The sequence below is a fragment of the Myxine glutinosa genome, chromosome 4 (genome assembly GCF_964187855.1).
Source record: "Myxine glutinosa chromosome 4, kmMyxGlut1.1, whole genome shotgun sequence".
In the NCBI taxonomy this organism is placed as follows: Eukaryota; Metazoa; Chordata; class Myxini; order Myxiniformes; family Myxinidae; genus Myxine; species Myxine glutinosa.
Window position 1 is genome coordinate 61,467,128 of NC_136264.1, and position 25,462 is coordinate 61,492,589.

At 44.9% G+C, this 25,462-nt stretch overlaps 1 pseudogene; it reads left to right on the forward strand.

Annotated features, from left to right (window-relative positions):
• Positions 1-7,039: 7,039 nt before the first annotated feature.
• The window catches only part of LOC144891606 (uncharacterized), a 44,003-nt pseudogene continuing 25,580 nt past the window's right edge, over positions 7,040-25,462 (forward strand).

Sequence of the window (25,462 nt, forward strand, 5' to 3'; positions counted from 1 at the left end):
TGCTTCAAGTGGGAGAGGAAGGCCTCAACCGGTACAACACATGGACTTTAACAGACAAACAGTGGCAGCAACCCGCACATATTTTCAATTGCTTCCTGGAACAAATGGAACCCTCGGATAACTTCAGGATCTGTCGACTGGAGCTTCGTTACTGCTGCCAGAATCTCGGTGAGTGGCTGGATGCCTTCATCAGCCTGTGCAAGCTTCAATCTCAGAAGGGTGATTTCAGCTCCAAACAAGAGAGGATGACCACTTGATAGAACAGATCATTGCAAGTACCCAAATGTCCGACTTTCAGAAAGAGCTTCTGACAAAACCTAAGACCATTACTCTTAACGAGGCCTTGAAACTGGGGCGCACATACGAGGTGTCGGCCACATACATCAAACAGCTGCATACTATGAGTGATTTTGCTAACAAAGCAACCGACAACGTAAACATCTCCAATGTTGGCCCGAGACTCAGTAAGTGCAAAAACTGTGGTACCTCACACCCTCCAACACATAACCAATCTCCTGCTCACAAAGACACATGCAGATTGTGTGCTAAACTAGGCCATTGGGCCAAGTTCTGTCTTACCTCCAAGTTTCAACAACCACGACTCTACCTCTCATTGAATGCCCACAGACATCAAACATTGAGAAGCTTTGCACCCAACAACTATGATCCTCCAGGTAATGCTCGCCGGAATTCTCGTTGGAACCCCCGAAAATCACATGCTCGTGTTGATCTTCACAGCATTGACCAAGAAGGTACACCAGACCCTCGAGTTCCAGGACAACACCCATGCGTAAGGTATTCGCGGTTTCGTAACACTCATAGTGTTCACCATGCCAGTGCACAACACGAAGCAGTGTATGACGCACCTATAATGGAACAGCAACACAGGCGTCAGCACAACACCGATGACCCTGATGACCTTGCATCACAGTTTGATTCATTGACTTTTGATTCGATTGATACACCTGGTCAACGTAATGAGGTTTACACAACACTCCATGTCAGTCTATGCAACAGGCCGGGTATTCATTATCTTAAGCTGAAGGTGGACACAGGTGCACAAGGAAACACGTTGCCCATTCGCACTTTTCGACACATGTTTCCTGAAATGCTGAATTCAAATTATGAACCCTACATTGGCACTCTTCAGACAGCAAAGAGTGTCTTAGCTGCGTACAATGGAACCCACATCAAGTGTTTTGGCCCTGTAGACGTGGCCTGCAGTTACAAGGGATCACCGTGGACCAGCACACGTTTGTTTGCTGTGGATGTCAGTGGTCCTGCAGTTCTGGGCCTCCCATCGTGTGAGAATCTACACGTTGTTACATTGCATTGTTCAGTGAACAGTAACCAACCACTGGTTTACAACAGTGTGAAGGATCTTATGGATGCATACCCACAACAATTTGACCGCATCGGTGAATTTCATTCAATGCATAAGCTTGTTGTGGACCCAAATGTCGCACCACATGTCGATCCACCACGCAGAACCCCTACACTACTGGTCAAAAGTTTTAGAACACCTCAATTTTTCCAGTTTTCATTGAAAATTACGCAGTTTAATGTCCAGTGAATAACCTGAAATGGTACAAAGGTAAGCAGTAAACTGCACGAGGTTTAAAAAGTTTAGGTTAGCAAAAACGGGAAAATAATGGAAATTAACGTTATATTGTAAAATTACTGTTATATGTACAGTTAACAGTTCACTGTTATATTGTAAAAAAAAAAAAAAAAAGACTTTCTTCAGGGAACAAGTAATGGGTTAACAACTTACAGCTGTTCTCCAGCAATGTAAGTAAATTAAGCCTTGAAAGTTGATGCAAACAATTCCTACATGTGTCCCAACCTCTCCTGATCACTTGATTGCAAACCCCCTGTCTGTATAAAAGCAGTATTGGAACAGACTGTTATTACACCCTCTGAAGCATTATTTGGACAATATTGCACTGCAGGAAGTAGTATATTGGAAACTGGAGGAAACTCTGACAGGATGAGGTCTGGCAGACCCAAAGCCACAACAGAATCAGAAGACAAATTTCTGAAGGTCAACAGCTTGCGTGATTGGCGGCTCACAGGACAACAGCTTCAAGCACAGCTTAACACTGGTTGAAGTAAGCAAGTCTCAGTTTCAACTGTGAAGAGAAGACTTCGAGCTGAAGGTTTGACAGGTCGAGTGGCAGTAAGAAAGCCATTGCTAAGATGGCAAAATAAGGAAAACAGGCTTGCCTGGGCCATGAAGCACCGCCAGTGGACAACTGAAGTCTGGAAGAAGGACTTATGGACTGATGAATCAAAATTTGAAATCTTGGGTTCTTCACGCAGGGTTTGTGGCCGCAGTCGAGTAGGCGAAAGGATGGTTCGTCAGTGTGTGACACCAACTGTCAAACATGGAGGAGGAAGCGTGATGGTCTGGGGCTCTTTTGCTGGATGCAGTCGGCGACTTGCACAGCGTGACTGGCACACTGAACCAAAAGGGTGACCACAGCATTTTGCAGCGCCATGCAATACCCTCTGGTATACACCTTGTTGGTCACGGGGTTCATCCTACAGCAAGATAATGACCCTGAACACACCTCCAGGCTATGTCAAAGCTACCTTCGAGGAAAAGAACAAGACGGTGGCTTCAAATCAGGGAATGGCCAGCACAGTCTCCAGACTTAAACCCCATCGAGCTGGTTTGGGATGAACTGGACAGAAGGGTGAAAGCAAAGCAACCTCCAAGTGCAACACATTTGTGGGAACTTCTGCAACAGTGTTGGGAAGACCTTCCCGAACAATATTTGATTTCCATTGTAGAAAGAATGCCACGAGTGTGTTCGGCGGTTATATCTGCAAAAGGTGGCTACTTTGCTGAGTCAAAAATTTCAATTAAATTTTGTTAAACAAAATGAATCCATGATTTCTTTTTTATCTCCAATTGTTTATTTGTTCCATGCTTAATTTCAGAGTACATTGGGACATTAAACTGCGTTAATTTCAACAAAAACTGTAAAAATTGAGGTGTTCTAAAACTTTTGACTGGTCGTGTATGTAACCAACAAAGATGGCAATATTCAGATTTGTTTGGACCCAAAGCACATCAATCAAGCCCTGATTCACCCGTATCCCAAAATACCTACAATGGAAGAGATCAATCACAAATTTGCAGGCGCGAAATACTTCTCCAAACTTGATGCCAAGTCAGGTTATTGGTCTGTAAGAATCGATGAAGATGGCCAAGAACTTCTTACATTTCAGACCCCAGCGGGCCGGTATTGTTTCCAACGGTTGCCATTTGGACCGTGGGTAAGCCAGGATATTTTCCAGATGGAAAGGGACCGTATTTCTTTTTTTTTCTTTTTTTTAATGTATACAGAATCGAGGCTCGTGAAAGAGCTAACATTTATTTCACAAACAAATCAAACAGACAAACAAAATATATAAAAAGAGGGAGCGGAAGACAAGATGGGGAGAGAAGGGGAAGCACACAAACACAACATTTGAGAGCAGGGAGATGTGTGGGAGGTAGAGGTCTTGGGGGGGGGGGCGTGGGAAGGGAGGGGGGGGTGGGAGAAGTATAAAACACAAGGACACCAAGGACTTCCAGGACAGAAGTTATTAATTATTATTCTCAGAAGACAGAAGAAGACAGGACAGAAGTTATTATTCTCCAGAATTGTAAAGGTGCAGTTGGCACAGCAGATGACATCGCTGTCATGATGGTGCCAATGACATGGTGCCAATGAGGAGGAGCATGACCGGCACCTCGAGGAACTGATGAAAACAGCACAATACGAAGGCCTCGTTTTAATTCAAGCAAATGCCACATCAAAAAGACCAGCATTACCTTTTTCGGTAAGACTTATAGTAGACAAGGAATACAGCCTGGCCAGTAGAAGGTTGAAGATCTGAGAGCTGTTACAAAACCTAAGAACTAAGCCGACCTTCGACATTTCATCGGCCTCATGACATATTTGTCGCACTTCATCAAGGCCTTCAGTGTGAAATCCGCAACTCTTAGATACCTCCTCAAAAATGATTCTGAATTCCTATGGGAGCCGCACCATCAAATTGTATTTGATCATCTGAAGAATGAGGTGTCGGAAACATCTCTTCTCCACTACTATCAGCCAGAGGAGCCAGTCAACCTCCAATTTGATGCCAGTCTTCAAGGCCTTGGTGCAGCATTGCTTCAGGCCCATGGAAACCAGCAAAAGCCAGTGGCGTATGCAAGCAAAACTCCAACAGACACTGAACAACGTCACGTTTGCATTGAACGTGAGCTATTGGCCATCGTGTTTGGCATTGAACGTTTCCATACCTGCCTGTATGGTCGGAGTTTCATTGTGCTCACCGATCATAAACCGTTGTTGATGATCATTGACATGCCATTGATTGCTGCCCCACCGAGATTGCAACGAATGCTTGTCAGACTCCAAGGGTATAACTTTACAACAGAGGACCACCCTGGGGCAGACAATCAGCTTGCCGCTAGCGTATCCCGCCTTCCTAGTCCACTCAATACAATGACAATTGACTTGCACCAGCGTGTTGACTTGGCCCGTTTCTCTTCTGAGAAGTTGTCTCAGCAACAACAGGAAACAAACACTTTGTGATTCTGACCTGAGTTAACTTCGAGACTTTATTATCAGTGGATGGCCAGACCATCTGAAGGACCTCCCAGAGGCTCTCAGGACATACTGGAGTTTTCTGGATGAGCTGTCAATTGAAAATGGCGTAATTCTTAAAGGAGAGAGAGTCGTTATACCTCAGAGTATGAAAACGACATTCTGCAGAAACTCCACTTAGGCCATTTTGGACATGAGAAAACTAAACTGCTGGCGACGGACACTATGTACTGGTATATTGTTAACAAGGACATTGATCGGCTGGTGGAATGCTGTCCTACCTGCCAATGACACCAGAAATCTCAACTGCCTGAACCACGACAGCAACATGACATTCCGCTCAGACCTTGGAGCAATGTCGGATGTGACCTGTTCTATTTTGATGCAGCTCAGTGGCTCGTCATCGCAGATTATTATTCCAAATTTCCTATTGTTCGCAAACTGCCCAAGTCTGCTCCCAGTCGCACGATTATTGTGACCTTGGGACAGATTTTTTCTGAGTTCGGAATTCCTGATACGTTTATGAGTGATAATGGTCCTCATTTCTCCAGCGCATAATTTCGTTCATTTGCTGGGAAATGGAATTTTGACCACGTCACTTCATCCCCAACATACCCAAAATCTGATGGATTCATTGAGCGCCAAGTCGAGACAGTGGATCTATCCTCCGCAAATCAAAAAGTGTGGGAAAACGATTTTCATCTGGCACTGCTAGCTTGGAGGTCCACCCCGGTGAGCTGCAGCTTGGCAAGTCCTGCTCAACTGCTGATGGGGCAGAAAAATCAAATCGCTGGTACCAACCAGAATCACCAACGTGCACGACGATGACAACCTCATCCATGAGGAGCTGGAGAGGCGCCGCTACTGGAGAGGCGCCGCTACCGTGGGAGCCGGCCACGGTTCTCTCCATGTGTGAAGAGCCACGGTCATATTTGCTCGCATCAGCAAATGGTCAAACACTCCGACGCAACCGAATTCTCATTCAGGAGCTCCCGGCGTGTGATGCGGTGCCCCATCAATATTGGGGCCAAAACAAGTTCTGAAGCCACAGTGAGTGGGAACAGCGAACCATCTGCAAGGTCTGGTAATGAACCTGCGAATCATGACAGTGACGTCACTTGTGCGACCAGAGCAGAGATGGTTCATCAATTCGTTGAGAAGGAAGAAGGGGTCTCCATGCACCTCCTTCATATATTTTTTGGTTCACGAGTTATCAAACAGAGTGACCACTATATTCGTCATGTGTGTGTGTCTGTGTGTCTGTCTGTCTGTCCACAGCATAACTACCCAATGATATGATCCGATATTGATGAAACTTGGGTGGGAGGTTGATATCATGATCTAGTTGTGTCCTGCCAAGAGTGGGCGTATGGCGCCCATTGTGGGCGAAGCCACGCCCGAAAAAGATGTCTTTTTAAGCTGAGGGGGTAATCGAGTTCAAGCTACATCTTCTCCGAGGGGTTTGGTGGAATGTGACAGGGCTTTCGATATTTGGTTAGGCCAATGTCACGTGTCTTGCCCCACGGAGCTCGATTTTTCACTTTCTCCCCAAGGTCAAGGTCACAAGGTCACGAAATTTAGAAAAGCCGATTTTTGATGGTTTTATTACATTGTGCGCTTCCTGATGGTGAAATGTCGTACATGATCTTATATTATCACATAAATCATGAAATACAAGTTTTCCAACAAATTTCATAATCTTCGACCATTGAACTTTGAAGGTCACAAAGGTCAAATTTTCAAAGTTGTCGGAATCGAACCGAATTTTCGGTATTATGCAGCTAACTAGTCTCATGACAGATAATACATTCCTATTTATATATTTTCAATGTCGGTTTTGACCTTTGTCATTGAATACCGCTCGCTCGTGAACCATCGTCATCTCCTGACTTGTCTAACTTACACTTTTGGAATCCTCAAGGTGTCTAATAAACGAATTTTCATGTTCCCAAGACGAAATATTGTCCCATGGGGTCCGTTGGCTGCCATCTTTGCGGCCATCTTAGATTTCCGATGAAAATCGCGAATTGGTATAACTTTTGAACTGGACATCATAGAGAGGCAAATCCCATTTTCCCGGCTAATTCTGGCCTGAGGAATCGTTTGAGATGGTTATTTTCATGATTTAAACAAGTTTAATACAGTAAAACTCGAAGAGTATGCAAAAAATCAATGAAATTTCACTCCAAATCTTGCCAGACAGCTAACTTCAAATATACCAAACTATAAGATGCCCATGCATACTGGAAATGATAATACTTGTGAGTAATTAGGGTTAAATAAGACAATATAACACACTATTAATTCAATAAATGAAAATAAGAAGAAAACTTTGCCAATAATGTTCTCCTCTTGCACGACAGGTCAAGCCACAGAAGCGGTATGCAATGTCATTTTTTCACGTCAATGTCAATTGGCCATTCCACACTGGGATGAATTACATGGGTATGGTGACTGATCACAAATGCAGGGGCTCAGGCTACTCTGAAATGCTCATTGAGGCTGGACTCGTCACAAGTGGCTGCCTGAATAGTGTGCTGAGTGGGAAGGCATACACTAAAGCCTTGTTCTGTCTCAAAACAGTCAGTGAAGCCATGAAACGGTTGTTAATTGAGAGATTCATGGAGGAGGACAAAGTTGAGGTCACTAAGCCCGAGGCCCTGCTCAATCTCATGCAGACATGTAGTCGCGAGACCCTCGACTTTACTTTGCAGGACCCTTCCACTCTCACCATCCTCGAGAAGTATGTGGCCTATGAAGACAAGGTGCGTGCCGGCCACCTCAGCAAAGCCACTACATTCTGGCTCAGCGTGATAGACCATACCCGTCTGATCCTAATGTTGCAGTATTCTGTGAAGACAAACACTTGGCCCTCTTCCACAAGTGCAACGGGGATATGGCAGACCTATTCTTTGCATATGATGGGCCAAACTACTCCAGGTAAATGTCATTTCAGCCTAAAATGTGCATCTTAAAATTAGTATGGTGAGTAAACTCGAAGAAATGATGTCATTATCTGATTTGTAGTCGTGATGAAATAGTTACTTACATCCTTTCTATCCCTCCACAGGTACTTGTTGTGGCTGGAGGAGTTCCTGACAAATATCAATCAGCCAAGCAGCTGCTGAAGAAGTGTGGCATCGCGGTGGCACGGTCTCTCATTCCTGGTGCTCTCAGCCTGGTGGACAAGACGATGGAGGAGACCTTCATGAAGTTCGCCAAGTCAGCAGGTACTGAAATACTATAACTACTTTGGTGTTTTAGATGAAAGTTAGTATTAAAATATTTTCTATCACTCCATTATTTATCTCTCCAGGTGGATTCGTGGGGCTCTTCTCCATGTCCGGTGCCTTCCAAAGATGGTGCCGTACGACGTCAACCTGTGCTCAGTACTTTGAGAAGATGCTAGAGATGTGTGGCCTAATCGACAACCCGGACTGTCCGAATGCTGGGAAACACCGTGAGCTGGAGAGAGCTGAGATCAAGACGTCTAACCTCTCACCTTCCCCTCTGCCCTAACCTCTCACCATCTCCTCTGACCTAACCTCTCACCATCCCCTCTGCCCTAACCTCTCACCACCCCCTCTTACCTAACCTCTCACCATCTCCTCTGCCCTAACCCCCTCACCATCCCCTAAACACCAACCTCTCACCATCCCCTCTGCCCTAACCTCTCACCATCCCCTCTGCCCTAACCTCTCACCATCTCCTCTGCCCTAACCTCTCACCATCCCCTCTGCCCTAACCTCTCACCATCTCCTCTGCCCTAACCTCTCACCATCCCCCTCTGCCCTAACCTCTCACCATCCCCTCTGCCCTAACCTCTCACCATCTCCTCTGCCCTAACCTCTCACCATCCCCTCTGCCCTAACCTCTCACCATCCCCTCTGCCATAACCTCTCACCATTCCCTCTGCCCTATCCTCTCACCATCCCCTCTGCTCTAACCTCTCACCATCCCCTCTGCCCTAACCTCTCAACATCCCCTCTGCCCTAACCTCTCACCATCCCCTCTGCCCTAACCTCTCACCATCCCCTCTCCCCACACCTCCCCCCTCCCCCTGCTACCTCTAACTCCCCCAATCCTTCACCATCCCCTCCACCCTAACCTCTCACCAATCCCTCTGCTCTAACCTCTCACCATCCCTCTACTCTAACCTCTCACCATCCCCCACTTCTACCTCTAACTTCCCCAATCCTTCACCCTCCCCCCTCTAACCCTCCCCCCCCCCCCCCATCACGTGATGCGTCATCCATCACGTGCCTTTGCTCTTGCTTTGATGAGGCAATTAAATATTTATATCATGTAATCTGTACACACAGTAAAGTTTCTTTGAAGATAATGTTTCATGTAAAAATGTGTTGTCATCGATTATTGTTTTCTTTACATTTCAATAAGAACACTTCATCACGTGTTGATTGCTCAACATTAAGTGTAATTGTACTTGATTGTAATCGGGATTTAGGATTTTGTTATAAAACCAGGACCATCCGGGGCTCATTCTCCTGTTGTGCTCGTCGAGACCGCTGTACCTTCACATCGCCGAGGATCCATTGCCTCCTCTTGCTGTCGTGGTGGACACTCTCTCCTCGATGCAAAGCTTCGGTTAACAAGTATGTCAATGAGAACCAATAATCACAAAATATTGCGAGAACCGTAGAGTTTGTTGAGAAAACTTTCTAGTCGGATGTTCTTTCTTTGTCCGTTTGTTACCTGCGCCACCAAAGGTTGATGGAGGTTTTGTTTTCACCGCTGTCTGTCCGTTTGTGAACGAAATCTCTCAAAAAGTTGTGGACGGATTCGGACGAAATTTGGCAGAGAGTTATTGTATGTGATAAGGACGAAATGATTACATTTTGGTGAAGATCCGGATTCGGATCCGGATACTAGAATTTTTTAAGTGAAAAAATTTAAGCGAGAGACCACCATTGGAAAATAGGGCCAAAAACGATACATAGCAAGATATCTCAAAAAGTTATGGATGGATTTGGATGAAACTTGTTGGACATGTCATGCGTGTGACAAGGACAAACAGATTCGATTTTGGTGAAGATCTGAATATGGATTCCGATATGAGAATTATTTAATTTTTTAAGTGATTCTTCACCACTGAGTGATATGACCAACCAGGTGGAGGTTGTGATATGATATGGTTATGATATGATATGGAATGATATGGCTATGCCCTCTACTAAGTGCCGTTCTAGTTCTTTTAGCGACGGAGCGCACGGGCTAACTTTGAAAACTTTTTCAAACAAACTTTTTGCCTCCATTTTCATCGCCCACGATTCGCGCAAGAAGTTCGAGTTTTATCTTCACATTGACGAGTTCTCATTCGTTTTATGTTGTAAATTGCATCTTTACCGCAAACCTTTAACACCGACATTCCGTCATTCGAGTAAAAGTTTACGGCTGTTTTAATAAGTAAACGTCGTCTTGTTAAACAAGTAAAATGTTAAAAACAAGTCGTGTTAAACAAGTGCAGGTGCAGTCCGTTCATCCATTGTCGTTCGACGTGCATTCACAGCTCGTAGGTCTTGGTGCTCTAAACCAGACTCTCTCAATCACGTGGTGGTATGTATACCTGTTAGTGATGGACACGAGTTGTTTCACACTCAGGGTGATTCACCAATGTATGCGACGTCCCTGCAGGCGAGTCATCGCCAGCATCCTGAACAAATTCCGAAACACGCAGGTGTGTACTTCTTAATTCTTAGATGCAGGCATAAAAAATCCAACATAAACGCAGCCATTGGGCCTCGGAGGCCCAACGGATGTATTCGTGTGGTTTTAAAAAATTAATTAATTTTTTTAATAGTTTTTTTTTCATATCCTTTTTCAATCCAAGTCGATGCTCAGATGTGTATTTGCTCAGAAATGTGAATCATTAATCCTATTAGTTGGAAGAATCCCATACACGTAATGAATCGTTTTTGGGTTTTTTTGGAAAAAATATTTTGTTCTTGGTTTTTCAACTTTTTTTCTCTAAAATGTTGAGGCTCATGGAGGAGTATTTGCTCAAAAAATATGATTCACAAATCCTTTTATTTAGAATGTATATGTCCACAACTGTCAAAAATCCTACAACTATGCCGCCATTGGGAGGAGGCCCCACAAATGTATTAGTGTAAAGTTTTTTAAATTTTCATATTTTTGTCACTGAATTATTTGTAACGAAGTTGTAGGAGCATATAATGAGGCTCATATCAAGAAAATAATGATATAACATAGTAGTACAACAACATTTATGTGGGGCCTCGAAGGCCTCAGGCCTGCATTCGGGTCGGATTTTCGGGTTATAAGTGAAGACTGAAGATTTTCCCACGAGCCTGAATGAATTTTTTTTCCTATGTCACTGAATTTTGTGTAACAACATGAAAGTCGGTGAAAATGAGCCTCATTCCCAAAAAAATTGTACAGCATAGTTTTTGGCACAAAAAAACCTTGTGGGCCTCCGAGGCCCAATCACTACATTCAAGGGTTAAAATCATCCAAATTCCTGCCAAAACGAATGCTTGGAAGACAATTGTAAACCACCCAGTGTAATATTTGCTCACGAACGTCTTTTGGAAGTTTGGAAGAGCATAGCACATCAGAGAGAGAGACTGACTGTTTCTTCCTTTTATTACAAGAGTACAAAAAATCAGTTATGTTCAGTCACAAAGAAACAAAACACAATAAAATGGTCTCAAGGAAAGGTTATTTTCAAGTCATCATCATCAAGTGTGCATATGACATCATTAAAAACCCACTTTTCTTTAAAACATGTTAAATTCTTGTTCATTTTAAAAAACCGGTACTCTAGCTTTAGTCTTGCATTTACAAGAGCCTTAAGGGTGAGCAGTACATCACATGACGAGTCAGAAGCGTTTCCCATTTTTTTCTTCCTGGATTTATAAATTGCAAACTTGGCCTGGCCAATTAAAAAATTCATTAAAACCACATTCCTAAGGGAAGACGGTCCTAAAACACCATAAATAAAAACATTGTGATTGAAGAGGGAACCAAGCTTCACAAAGCGTTCCTGAAGGAATGTAAAAAGAGGTTGCAATCGTTCACACTCCAGGTATATATGCGGTAGGGTTTCAATGGATGCACAGAAAGGGCATAGATTAGAGTTAGCAGTAGAAAACCGGTTCAGTAAAACATTATAAGGTAAAATCCAGTGTACAAGTTTCCATTGAATATCTCCAACATACTTTGGAGTAGGCAAGAGATAAAAACTTCGCCAATTGGGGCAATTGGGTGGTATTGGGGGTAAAACATCCCGCCATCGAAGCCTCGGGTGCTCAGAAAATGTTTTTGCGTATAAAATTTTAACGTACGCGTTGTACAGAGTTTTCTTTGGAAAGGCGGGAAGGGATAATGCAGTATCATCAGGGCTGTTCAGGCCAGGGGACAGATTAAGTGGCGGGCTGAAGACTAGGAGTTTGGGGAAGTCACCCGCTGTTTCCTCGGGGGAAGGGCCAAGTTCCTCGCAGGTATTACGATACGTTGTGGATATCCCTTGAAGGAACCGAGAGATGATCCTGACAGATTTTATTCCGGTTTTTTGTGCCACAGCGGCAGCACTCAGCCGGCAGCTCCCAGACTCTGTCATGAGGTCTTTCACTCGCAGCAGCTTGGCATCAACAAAACGTTGAACGAGTCCCCTATTATTCAAGCTGTTTTCCAGGAAGGGGTTGTAGCATAGGGGCTCGTTCAACAACATTTCCATGTTGTATGTTGCCATTTCACGGGAAAAGGACAGGGCTTGCCAGGCGTTCATCACCCCTTGGTAAAAGGTGGGCAGCAAGGATGAATCGATTTGATGAGGGTTCATCAAGAAAAGTTCTCGGTCGTAACCCAGCTTGCATTTGAGCTGTAATATGCAGTTAGCCAGAGGCCTCCAGAGTAGGGCTTCATCTCCATATACAAGTTGGCGCACGATATGAAGCCGGAAGACCATAATCCGGCTGCGGATATCAATAAGACCTTGGCCACCTTCAGCGAGTGGCAAGTATGCCACGGGGGGTTGGAGCCAGTGTTTCCCGCTCCAGAAAAAGTCGACAATGCTCTTTTGCAGTGTAATAAGAAGGCTCCCAGGCGGTTGTAGGCATATCATCTTATGCCATAGCATAGAGGCGACAAGATTGTTAATGACGAGAGTTCTTCCGCGGTACGAAAGTTGGAAAAGAAGTCCTTTCCAGCGGGCCAGTTTTGCCATTACCTTGTCTGGTAATCCCACCCAGTTCTGCTGCTCAAAGGTGTTGTCTCCGAGGAAAATACCGAGGTATTTAATGCCACTTTTCTGCCAGTTCACTCCTCCTGGTAGGACAATTGGCGGGCAATCTCCAGGTCCTATCCAAAGGGCTTCACTCTTCTTCCAGTTTACCTGGCCTGAACAAGCCTGACAATATGTTTTTAGTGCCTGAGCCACCGCAGTGACGTCAGCACTATTTTTTATATAAATACAGACATCATCTGCATAGGCAGAGACTTTTAGCGGTGTGGTAAGAATTGATCCAGTGAAGCCAGAAATGTGCGTACGTAATTGAAGCAGAAGAGGTTCGATGGCAAGAGAGTATAAAAGTCCAGATAGCGGGCAACCTTGCCGTACTCCCCGTTGTACAGCAATGGGGCTACACAATACTTGATTAATTTTAAGAACACTGGATATATTACAATACAAAAGTTTAACGTACGAGATAAAAATAGGTCCAAACCCAAAATTCTCTAAAACTCTAAAAAGGTACATGTGGTCAATACAGTCAAAGGCTTTTCCTTGGTCAATAAAAAACAGACCAACATTCATATTAAAATTGTTACAAAACCGAATGGTATCACGGATAAGAAAGATATTATTAAAAATAGTACGTCCAGGAATACAAAAGGATTGATGTTCTCCTATTAGTACATTCATAAAAGGTTTCATTCGATTAGACAAGGCTTTGGCTAAAATTTTATAATCCGTACATAAAACAGAAATAGGACGCCAGTTCTCTATAAGTTGAGTGTCCGCTTTCTTAGGAATTAAGGTGGTGACTGCTCTCCGGCAACTCCACGGCAGTTGTCCATCCTCTAAACATTCATTCAATACCCGCAGTAGGTGAGGTCCAATGGTGTCCCAAAAAAACTGGAAAAATTCACTTGTCAGCCCATCCAGTCCAGGGGCTTTATCAGGTTCCAAGGCCTTCAAGGCAGCGGTGAGCTCAGGTAACCTAAGAGGATCCTCCAACTGCTGCTTCTGATCCTCCGCCAATGTTGGAAGGTTAGAAACAAGTTCCGATATTGCATCCTGGTTAATGTCATGCCGCATAAACCGTTGTTTAAAATGTTTCCGGGCACATTCCCTGATTCTGCCATCTTCATAAAGGAGTTCCCCATCATGGAGCAAGCGTGTAATCATTGACGAAGAGGCCCCCCTTTTAAGGCTGAAGAAGAATTTGGTTGGAGCATCAAGGTCGTGTATGTACCTCATCTTCAGGCGCAATAAAGCATTTTGTGCTCGCCTTTCGGATATGGAATTCAGTAAGGCCGTTTTTCCATGGATTTGTTGCCTCATTCCCTGGTAGCTCACACTTGCGGTTCCCTGAAGCTGTTCCTGTAATTCCAGGATTTCATCTTCAAGTAAGGTTGTGGTTTTTCTTTCCTCTTGAACACCATATGCACGATATTGTTGGCAGAACAGTCTGATGTGCGTTTTGGCATTATCCTACCATTGTCTGAGGTTTGAGAAATTCCCTTGGGAGGCAACCAGAATATTCCAAATTTCCGAAAAAATGTCCTTAAAGGTACTATCATCAAGTAAGTTGTTATTAAATTTCCAAAAAGCACTCTTGTGTTTCGGGCAGGGGGCAGAAATTTTGAGAAATGTTGCGCTGTGGTCCGAGAATCCTGATGGGCAAATTTTGGATGACAGAACGAGGCGTTCAAGTGGAGGATTAATATAAAACTTGTCGAAGCGAGCAAGTACAATATTACCCTGAATACATCGACACCATGTGTATTGCCTGATTGATGGGTGCTGTACCCGCCATATATCTGTCAAATTCATTTGTTTTAAAAATTTGGTGAGAGGGATTGTGGAGGCAGGATGGGGCTCTGCACTGTTCCTGTCGAGTTGGGGTTGGAGGGTGCAGTTAAAATCTCCACCAATACAAACATGATTGTCTTGGGTTTTTAGGGCGTTTTGACTGTCGAGGGACGTTAGGTGTGTCCCAAGGTCATTAAAAAAAACTCGCCGAGCTACAGGCGTACTTGGGGCATAGATATTAAAAATAGTATAGAATTTTCCATAGTAGTGGAATTCTAGGGATGCTAGGGATCCCTTGTGTATTTCGTCGAATTTAAGCGATGAAGGCGAAAAGGAGGGGCTAAGAATTATTGCGACACCGCCTTTGCGGGAGTCACCGTTACTAAAGAAGGACAGGCCGGGGAAGAGCCTACACCACTCTGCGACACAGCAGTCGTTGGCATGGGTCTCTTGTAAGAGGGCAATGTCAACTTTCTTCTGCAATAAAAAATCCCTTACTTGAACTTTACGGACAGAGCTACATCCTCCGTTAATATTCAGGCTACAAATGGAAAAACTCATTACAGCTATAAGGAGGAGTGACCACCACTCAATTTTTTGATAGCAGTTCATTCTTAGCTTTTTGCAACCACTTCTTTAAACGGTGACGTTGGGAGGAATTGAAATTGAAAACGTGGGGCCGTTTTACCATCAGTTTAGCGGAATGTATAAAATCAGGTAGCTCCGGAAAAAAGGTTTCTATTACAACATTCCTTTTTCGGAATGTGTCCTTAAGAAACCTTTTTATCTCGGAGGGAGGGATTGGAGGGATTTCTTCTTCCTTAAGGCTACCACATTCACTAACAGAGTCATCTATATCAGATGGCTCAGATGGTGTGTCACACTGGTTTTCATCATTTATCTCCTCACCGTCATCACATCCCTCCACGTTATCGGATGGGGCATAGTCCATAGAGGGGGGGGACGGGGAGGGAGAGAAATGAGCCATCTTCAGGGGAGGGGGGGGGGAGGGGGGGAGTACTAATTTTTGTGGTTCAACCATATCAATTTCTAGGTCAGTAGACAAGGGCGAGGATTCATCCACATCTATGTCCTCCAATACCGAGAAACGATTTTCTGTGACGAGGGACAAATCTAGGCCAGAGAGGAGGGCCTGTCGGTTTTCAGTTGTAGGTTTTTTAAAGAGGTGACCGTTTTCATCTGTTGTTTGCAGATGTCTTTTTCCTTTTGGGCAGACTAATTGAAACTCGTCCTGGTTAGTGGGAAGAGATTGCAAGGGTTTGGGGGGAGGGGGGGGAGGGAGGACGTGATCATCGGGAGGGGGATCCCATCGGCTACCACGGCGGGAGAGGTAAGATCAGTTATAGCAGGCAACAAGCTGTGATTGGACGATGTCGCCTGGGGGGTGAGATCTATAGTTAACAGGAGATGGCTGCAATTAGATCCTTCAGTAGAGGGAGGGGCCCCTGTTTCAAGGGTAGGGGAGGAGGGTACGGCGGGGGGGTTTGGATTGGTGGTAAGAGGGCTTGGGTTGGTGGTGGACAGATTGGGATCAGTGGTGGTAAGGCTTGGGTCGATGGTGGGAAGGTTCGGGTCGGTGGTGGGAGGGCTTGGTTCGGCGGCGGGAGGGCTTGGTTCGGTGGTGGGAAGGTTTGGTTCGGTGGTGGGAAGGCTTGGGTCGGTGGTGGGAGGGCTTGGGTCAGTGGTGGGAGGGTTTGGACCGGTGGTGGGAAGGTGGGGGGGTTGCTTATTCCCGGTTCGGAGGGGAGGTTGCACTTGTGGAGAATTCTCTTTTCGGGGGCAGTCATGCTTAACATGCCCAAATTGTCCGCAGCCAAAACATTTTAGAACGTTGGTGGACACGTACACTGTATATTCGTTCTGTTGATGTTTTAATTTTATTATAAGGTTTAAATCCTTCTGGGAATTTTTTTAAATCATAAACACTTGCCGCCGGAATGAAACCACGTGCCTTAAATCGTTGTTTCGTGACCCGAAGGGAATCATGGAGATACGAGACACGATGGTACCGTATCGGGACAACTCTTTAATTAGTACATCGTCGGATACAAATGGGGGGCAATTTGATATCACGACTTTTATCGCTGGGCTATCTAGTGGGGAAATCATTACAAATAAATCTGGATCGATTGTCAAACCCTGTTCGACAATTTGTGGGACACAATCCACGTCGGACAAAAAAATAACGATCCGCTTGTTCATCCACGAAGCGGCAACAACCTTGTCGATCCCGACAACACAACCGGTTGCGAGGACAACGTCCTCGACACTAACCTCACGTTCCGGAGGTACACAAAAGAACCCGTGCTTACGGGTCAGGCTCTGAAAGGCCGTAAATCGAGATAGTGCAGCTGCCATGCTGGAACAGCTGCACTTACAACCCCTCCCCAACTCGGGGAGGGTGAATATATAATACAATCTTCCCTACCCGAACTCCGGGAATGGGAAGCAATCAGACCTCTCCGATTTCCCTAACTTCGGAAAAGGGAGGCAACAAAACAAACCGAAGGAAGGATAAACGAAAGGAAAAAAAGGAAATAGAGGTTTAAGATGAAGGAGCAAACACCGATCGGGCGACGCCCAAAAACGGCGAACCCTTACCAGCGATCACCCTGTGCTCTCCGGCTCTCTCTCCCGTCTCAACGTATATGGGAATCACCAGGAAGACTCCACGAACAGGTACAAGGACACAGAGGGGGGAAAACGGGGGGGGGGGGGGGAATGGAGCAACAACACAGAGCACTCACAGGCCTCCACAAGCAGACGCCATGACAGTACAACCAGCATGCAAACGACCAGCAGGGGGCGCGAGAGAGAGAGAGAGAGAGAGAGAGAGAGAGAGAGAGAGAGAGAGAGAGAGAGAGAGAGACAGAGAGAGAGAGAGACAGAGAGAGAGAGAGAGAGAGAGAGAGAGAGAGAGAGAGAGAGAGAGAGAGACAGAGAGAGAGAGAGAGAGAGAGAGAGAGAGAGAGAGAGAGACTTTTGAAGTCCTTTTATTATCAAAATAGTACAAAAATGTATTTATATCTTTACACCAATCAAAAATGCAAGAAAAAGCAATGAAATGAAAAGGTAACAGTGGTATCACGGCACACAATTTGCCAAAGTAAACCATTAACTTTATGCAACCTACAAAAACATTACCAGTTGGTTCTCACGAACCTCGCACAACCCTTCATGGCACCAAGTATTGGCGAATTCATCAAGATTGCTTGCATCTTTATAGAAAAAAAAACTCTAGTTTAAGTCTTGCTGACACAAGGGCATTGAAAAACAACATTACATTGCATTCCCCGGCAGGTTTTCCGTTCAATTTCTCCCTTCTTGAGAGATATATTGCCAGCTTGGCTGTTGCGACCAGAAACCTCATTAACATATTCTCCTTGCTTGGCTTGGCATTAAAGCCGAAAATAAAAGAACGCAACGAGAAAACAACCCTCATTCTGTGTGCCACAAGATTAAAGCACCGAAACAAGGGAACCAATCTCACACAATTAATGAAGGCGTGGAACACGTCCTCCGTGCATATGCAGAATGGGCAACATGTGGATGTAGGAGAGAAATGGCTGATTAACTTATTGGAGGGGACTATCCAGTGGATCAGTCTCCATTGGAGATCACCAGATCTTTTACTTATGAGCTTGCTATACATGGAGTTCCATACAGGTTCAGAGGGGGGTCCCACAGGCAACAGTTTCTGCCACCGGATTACTCCATTTAGCGGCGTATCCCCCAGCAGTAACTTGACACACGATTTGTATAGCTCTTTACTGCTGGTTTCTTGAAAGGGGCTTATCCCCATGCTAACCGGGGGTAAGTCTTCCAACTTGAAGTGCACCAGTAACCCAGGAAAAATCCACTCATCGTGCAATGGTTCGAGCTCGTGGGACCAGCATACTCTCAGCCGTACCCCTATTCGTATCACCTCTCTCACCACTTTTGCAGTCACTCTTTCGGACCGAATTCCTGCTAGCTCGGCTACTTCTCGAGCTGATTTCCACCCGCAACCTGAAACTTGCCGGAGGTGCCATACTTTTGTGATGCCGGCAATTATGAAATGCTGGCAGAGGTCCCTACTTTTGGGTATGTTTGGGAAAAGCCGATTGCAGAACAAAGGCTCTTGTGCAAACATATGAATATCGTAGATGTCTTCCTGACGGCACACAGTGAGGTTCTGCCAAGCATTCAACACACTCTGATAAAAAACAGGAAGAGGAGATGTGTCAACTTGTTGAAGCAGGACCAAGAAACATTCGCGGCCATATCCCAGCCCACCAGCTTGCCGCAAAATGTGGGTGGCCAAAACATGGTTTGGTAGTTGTTCTTTCGCCAAAAGTTTTTGCACAGTGCATAGCCGAAAGGCCATTATGCGGCTCCTGATGTCGACCATACTCTGGCCACCTTCGGCCAATGGACGGCATACAACGTTTGGCCGTAACCAGTGATACCCTCCCCAAAAGAACTCCAACAGTTGTCTTTGCACTTCCTTCACCAAGCCTTCTGGTGGTTGCAGGCAGATGAATCTGTGCCACAGGAAGGAGGCGACGAGGTTCTTGACTACCAAAACTCGGCCCTTATACGAAAGGTGAGGCAGGGCTCTCCTCCATCCACTCAATCTCTTCTTTACGCGTTCAGCGACACCTTCCCAGTTTTTCTGGCTGTACTGTGGGGATCCAAGGAACACTCCCAGATAGCGAACACCTCCATCCACCCACTTTAAACTTGCAGGAAGGTGTATTGGCGGGTCTTGCGCCATTCCAGATGCGCTGTCCCTGACAGAGGGAACCCATAGCGCTTTGCTCTTTTCCCAGTTGCACTTCAACGAGGAAGCTAAACCAAACAAATGTAGGCACTTAGCCAGAGCTGCAATGTCGTTATTGTTTTTAACAATGATTGCGACATCATCAGCATACGCCGATACAACAACTGGAGGATGATCAGGAGATATACTCATTCCCGAAACGTTATTCCTTAGTAACACGAGAAGTGATTCCATTACAAGGGTGAACAGTAAGCCGGAGACGGGGCAACCTTGCCTTACCCCCCTTTGAACCTGTATGGGAGAACAAAGCTCATTGTTCACCTTAACTAAACTGAATATATTGTTGTACAATAAAGCAATATAAGTTCTGAAAATATCTCCAAATCCACAGGCTTCAAGCACATGATTTAAAAAGACATGATCGATGCTATCAAAAGCCTTTTCTAAATCAAGAAAAATTATACCAAAATCATTCTGCACACAGTTGCCATCTATGAGATCTCTAATGAAAAATATGTTATCATACATAGATCTACCTGGAATGCAATAACTCTGATCAGGGTGAACCAAATCGCCAATTACCCTTTTAGCTCGATTCGCCAGAACTTTTGAAAGGATTTTATAATCAGTGCATAGTAGAGAAACAGGTCTCCAATTCTTCATTTGTCGCAAATCACCAGCCTTTGGAAGAAGGGACATCACCGCTCTTCTCATACTTAAAGGCAATTCTCCATGAGTCAGTGATGATTCAAGCACATGCATCAGTTCTGGACCTAATAGTTCCCAAAATTCCACATAAAATTCCGCCGGCAGACCATCGATTCCAGGGGCTCTTCCCGAGTCCATTCCAGCCAGGGCTTGCGTTAACTCCTCGAGCGTAATTGGCGAGTCCATATCCAGCCGCTGGGACTCGGTTAACGAGGATAGGTGAGAGGTTAAAAGTCTCATTGTTTCCTCACAAACGACCTGTTTTGAAAACAGTTTGGAAAAGAAGTCCTGAACACATAACCGTCTGTCTCTGGGATTAACAACGACAGTTCCGCCAGGATTAATTACCGAAAGGATGTTCTTGGGTGCTTTGCTGACAGAGTCCAGACGAAAAAAAGCTTTACTAGGGGTATCTAAAACCTTTAAGTTCTTAACCCTTAGTCTGAGCAACAACCCTGCTGCTTTCTCCTGGATTAACTCTCTCAACTGAGTCTTCTTTTCTAGTAATAACTGGAAGTTTCTTGCATTATTATTTTTAGCAAGTTTACCTTCGAGCTGTACAATGTCAGCTTCCAAACAAGTCATTGTTATATTCTTCACATTTGTAATGTTTGCTCTGAACTGTTGACAAAACACCCGAATCTGGGCTTTCGTATTGTCCCACCAAAGATTAACAGAAGAAAAAGAGGGCTTTCTTTGGATTTGATTAGCCCAGAAAACTTGGAAGGCTTCTTTAAATAGACCATCTTCTAGAAGACTGGTATTAAATTTCCAGTATGCACTTTTATTTATTGACTGAGGAAAAAGAAACCCCATGGTTACTAGATGATGGTCTGAAAATATTGACGGAAAATAATCTGGAGAGACTATAGCGTTTCTAAAGGGTGAATTTATATACCATCGGTCGAGTCTCGCGAAGGACACTCTTCCTCTGGTGATGCGGCTCCAGGTGAACTGAGGTTCATTGGGGAAAAGTACCCTCCATACATCTAGCAAACCCACCCGAGAAAGGAAAAGGGATAAATCAATACATGATTCGGGATGAGGTTCTGCCGAGTTCCTGTCCATTACAGGCTCAAAGGTACAGTTAAAATCACCCCCGATACACATACATTGGTTTAGATCAACTGTCTGCAGGTGATTAATCACAGACGCAAAGAAAGCTTTCCGTTCTGTGCTCTCACTTGGTGCGTACACATTGAATAATGTGAAATGGAAGTTATTAACCTCCAGTTCAAGAGAGCTGAATCGGCCTTTAATGATCTCCTGGAAGAGGATTGACTCAGGTACTAGCCCTGGTCGAAGTACGAACGCAACACCTGCCGAAAGGGAAGACAGGTTGCTAAAAAAGCACTGTCCCCCAAAAACGCGACACCAATCATATTCTACGTTTTGGGTGATGTGCGTTTCCTGCAGTAAAAGTACATCGACGTTTTTGCGCCGAAATAAACTTTGCACTTGAGCTTGGCGGTTTGGGTTTGCACCTCCACCGTTAATGTTCAAGGTGCCAAAGGTAATTTGCTTCATTCCTTATCAAAGGGTTTGATTGGGTGTTGCGAAATCTCAAGACTGGCTTTTGTAATAAATTTCCTGAGTCGGTGAAATTGTGACCTTGTTAGTGGAAATTCCTTGCCCTTTCTTGTTATTTCCTTTGCTGATTGAATAAATGAACCTAAATCAGGAAATGTATCCCTGATAACTACATTTCGCTGTCTATAGGTTTCATTCAAAAAGGAGAGTACGAGTTGAGGAGATATCATTGGCTGACTCAACTGAGACTGAGACAACTCAGGCACCTCCTCATCCTCATCAGATTCCGACAAGTCTGACAAGGTCCCTCCAGGATCGAGGATGTCGGCCTCCGTGGTCACTATGGGAATTGTCAGTATCTCTGGGGATTCGCTGGAGAGCTCCACTGTGCAATCCACGATGCCCTGGTGATATTTGTGCTCGTCAGAAGTTGAAGCCTCAGTTTCATCCTCTTGTGGAGCACAATCTACCGAATCGATGAACGACTCGGTAACACAGTTTTGAATCTGCATCGGTAGAGCAGCACTGCAGAGGGATGAGTCAGTCACTGTCTGCTCGTTCACAGTGACTGATGTCAATGATCGTAATGGTTCGTTCGAGGGTTTATCAACGTTTTCAGCGTTGCAACTTATTTCACCCCTATAGCAATTTGCGTCCACAGAGTTTGTACGCGAACTTTCAGACATATTATCCTCAATTGCAGCACCGGATTCACCATCCCTTTTTTCAAACCCGATGGAAGCATTAGGAACACATTGAGTTGTGTGTTCAGCTACACTGGCCTTCTCCAATACCACCTTTTTAGGATTACTGGTAGAAAAATTATCAACCGACGCCCTTCGTTTTTTAGAACCAATAATAGGGTCCTCCTCCATTCCTTCACTACATGAGGGAATCGCAGCAAAGGTTGTGCGAGTTGGGGTCGCTTCGGTTTCCGTGACAGGAAGTGAAGTGCGATCGTTTTTTGGACTCGGGATATGCGCATCGATGCTGCTATTGTTCGTCTCACTGCAGGAGGGAACAGCAGGAACCGGCACACTCACAGGATTAACTCCAATCGGTTGAATAGAAACACGAGTATTATCCTTTTTACAATCGGTGTATGCGTGGCCATTTTCCCCACACTTTGAACACGAAACCTTGGGACAAAAACGTTTAACGTGACCAAAGGCTCCACAGTGAAAACACGTTAGTGAGGCTGACGAGGCATACATTTGATACTCCCGATCGTCGGATTTTACTTTAAATGAAATATTTAACCCTGTATCATCACCACGATCGGGAAGTACCATGTAAACTTGGCGACGGAAACTCATTACGTGTTTTATCCTCTCGTCTCGGCTCTTCAGAGGGATCATGGACATTCTTGACACAGCTGTTCCATAACGAGAAAGGACTGACATTAGTTTGTCGTTTGGTATAAATGGTGGTACGTTTGATACAACGATTTTCATCGCTGGAGTATCCATGGGGGACGCTAACATAAACACACCACCTTCTGTGGCTAAACCTGCACTCACGACGTCATGAACAAAGTTTTCTTCGGACAGGAAGATAACAACTTTTTGATTCATTCGTGAGGCAGCTCGGACATGCTCGCACCCGATTATTTTCCCCACTGCGAGTACCACATCCTCAGTGAGGACTCCTTCTGGTGGAACACACACAAATGCATGCTTCCTCGTTAGGCTATCGAACGCCTCTAACCGAGAGCGTGCATTCGCCATACCAGCGAATTCAACACCCCCACTTGTCCGAACCGGACAAGAAGGTATCAAACCAAAATAATCAAACTAAAGTAAGTAATAAACGTGCATTATAAGCACAAAAATGGCTTACAAAACGCCGTCGAAGCCAGTAGGCCGCACCCAAAACGGGCCCGCTCTCAATCCTCTCTCTCTCGAAGACAAAGGTGTAGAACGGATGAAAACAAAGTGCCAAAGTACACAGGATAGGAAGGAGAGGGAGGGGGGGCAGGGGAGGGCAGGAGAGAAGGAAACCTCGCAAAGAACTCACTACACCACAGAGCAGTTGCTCACAGCCGCCATGACGCCACGCCCAACACACGAACGGCCAGCAGGGGGCGAGAGAGAGAGAGAGAGAGAGAGAGAGAGAGAGAGAGAGAGAGAGAGAGAGACTGACTGTTTCTTCCTTTTATTACAAGAGTACAAAAAATCAGTTATGTTCAGTCACAAAGAAACAAAACACAATAAAATGGTCTCAAGGAAAGGTTATTTTCAAATCATCATCATCAAGTGTGCATATGACATCATTAAAAACCCACTTTTCTTTAAAACATGTTAAATTCTTGTTCATTTTAAAAAACCGGTACTCTAGCTTTAGTCTTGCATTTACAAGAGCCTTAAGGGTGAGCAGTACATCACATGACGAGTCAGAAGCGTTTCCCATTTTTTTCTTCCTGGATTTATAAATTGCAAACTTGGCCTGGCCAATTAAAAAATTCATTAAAACCACATTCCTAAGGGAAGACGGTCCTAAAACACCATAAATAAAAACATTGTGATTGAAGAGGGAACCAAGCTTCACAAAGCGTTCCTGAAGGAATGTAAAAAGAGGTTGCAATCGTTCACACTCCAGGTATATATGCGGTAGGGTTTCAATGGATGCACAGAAAGGGCATAGATTAGAGTTAGCAGTAGAAAACCGGTTCAGTAAAACATTATAAGGTAAAATCCAGTGTACAAGTTTCCATTGAATATCTCCAACATACTTTGGAGTAGGCAAGAGATAAAAACTTCGCCAATTGGGGCAATTGGGTGGTATTGGGGGTAAAAACATCCCGCCATCGAAGCCTCGGGTGCTCAGAAAATGTTTTTGCGTATAAAATTTTAACGTACGCGTTGTACAGAGTTTTCTTTGGAAAGGCGGGAAGGGATAATGCAGTATCATCAGGGCTGTTCAGGCCAGGGGACAGATTAAGTGGCGGGCTGAAAACTAGGAGTTTGGGGAAGTCACCCGCTGTTTCCTCGGGGGAAGGGCCAAGTTCCTCGCAGGTATTACGATACGTTGTGGATATCCCTTGAAGGAACCGAGAGATGATCCTGACAGATTTTATTCCGGTTTTTTGTGCCACAGCGGCAGCACTCAGCCGGCAGCTCCCAGACTCTGTCATGAGGTCTTTCACTCGCAGCAGCTTGGCATCAACAAAACGTTGAACGAGTCCCCTATTATTCAAGCTGTTTTCCAGGAAGGGGTTGTAGCATAGGGGCTCGTTCAACAACATTTCCATGTTGTATGTTGCCATTTCATGGGAAAAGGACAGGGCTTGCCAGGCGTTCATCACCCCTTGGTAAAAGGTGGGCAGCAAGGATGAATCGATTTGATGAGGGTTCATTAAGAAAAGTTCTCGGTCGTAACCCAGCTTGCATGTAAGCTGTAATATGCAGTTAGCCAGAGGCCTCCAGAGTAGGGCTTCATCTCCATATACAAGTTGGCGCACGATATGAAGCCGGAAGACCATAATCCGGCTGCGGATATCAATAAGACCTTGGCCACCTTCAGCGAGTGGCAAATATGCCACGGGGGGTTGGAGCCAGTGTTTCCCGCTCCAGAAAAAGTCGACAATGCTCTTTTGCAGTGTAATAAGAAGGCTCCCAGGCGGTTGTAGGCATATCATCTTATGCCATAGCATAGAGGCGACAAGATTGTTAATGACGAGAGTTCTTCCGCGGTACGAAAGTTGGAAAAGAAGTCCTTTCCAGCGGGCCAGTTTTGCCATTACCTTGTCTGGTAATCCCACCCAGTTCTGCTGCTCAAAGGTGTTGTCTCCGAGGAAAATACCGAGGTATTTAATGCCAC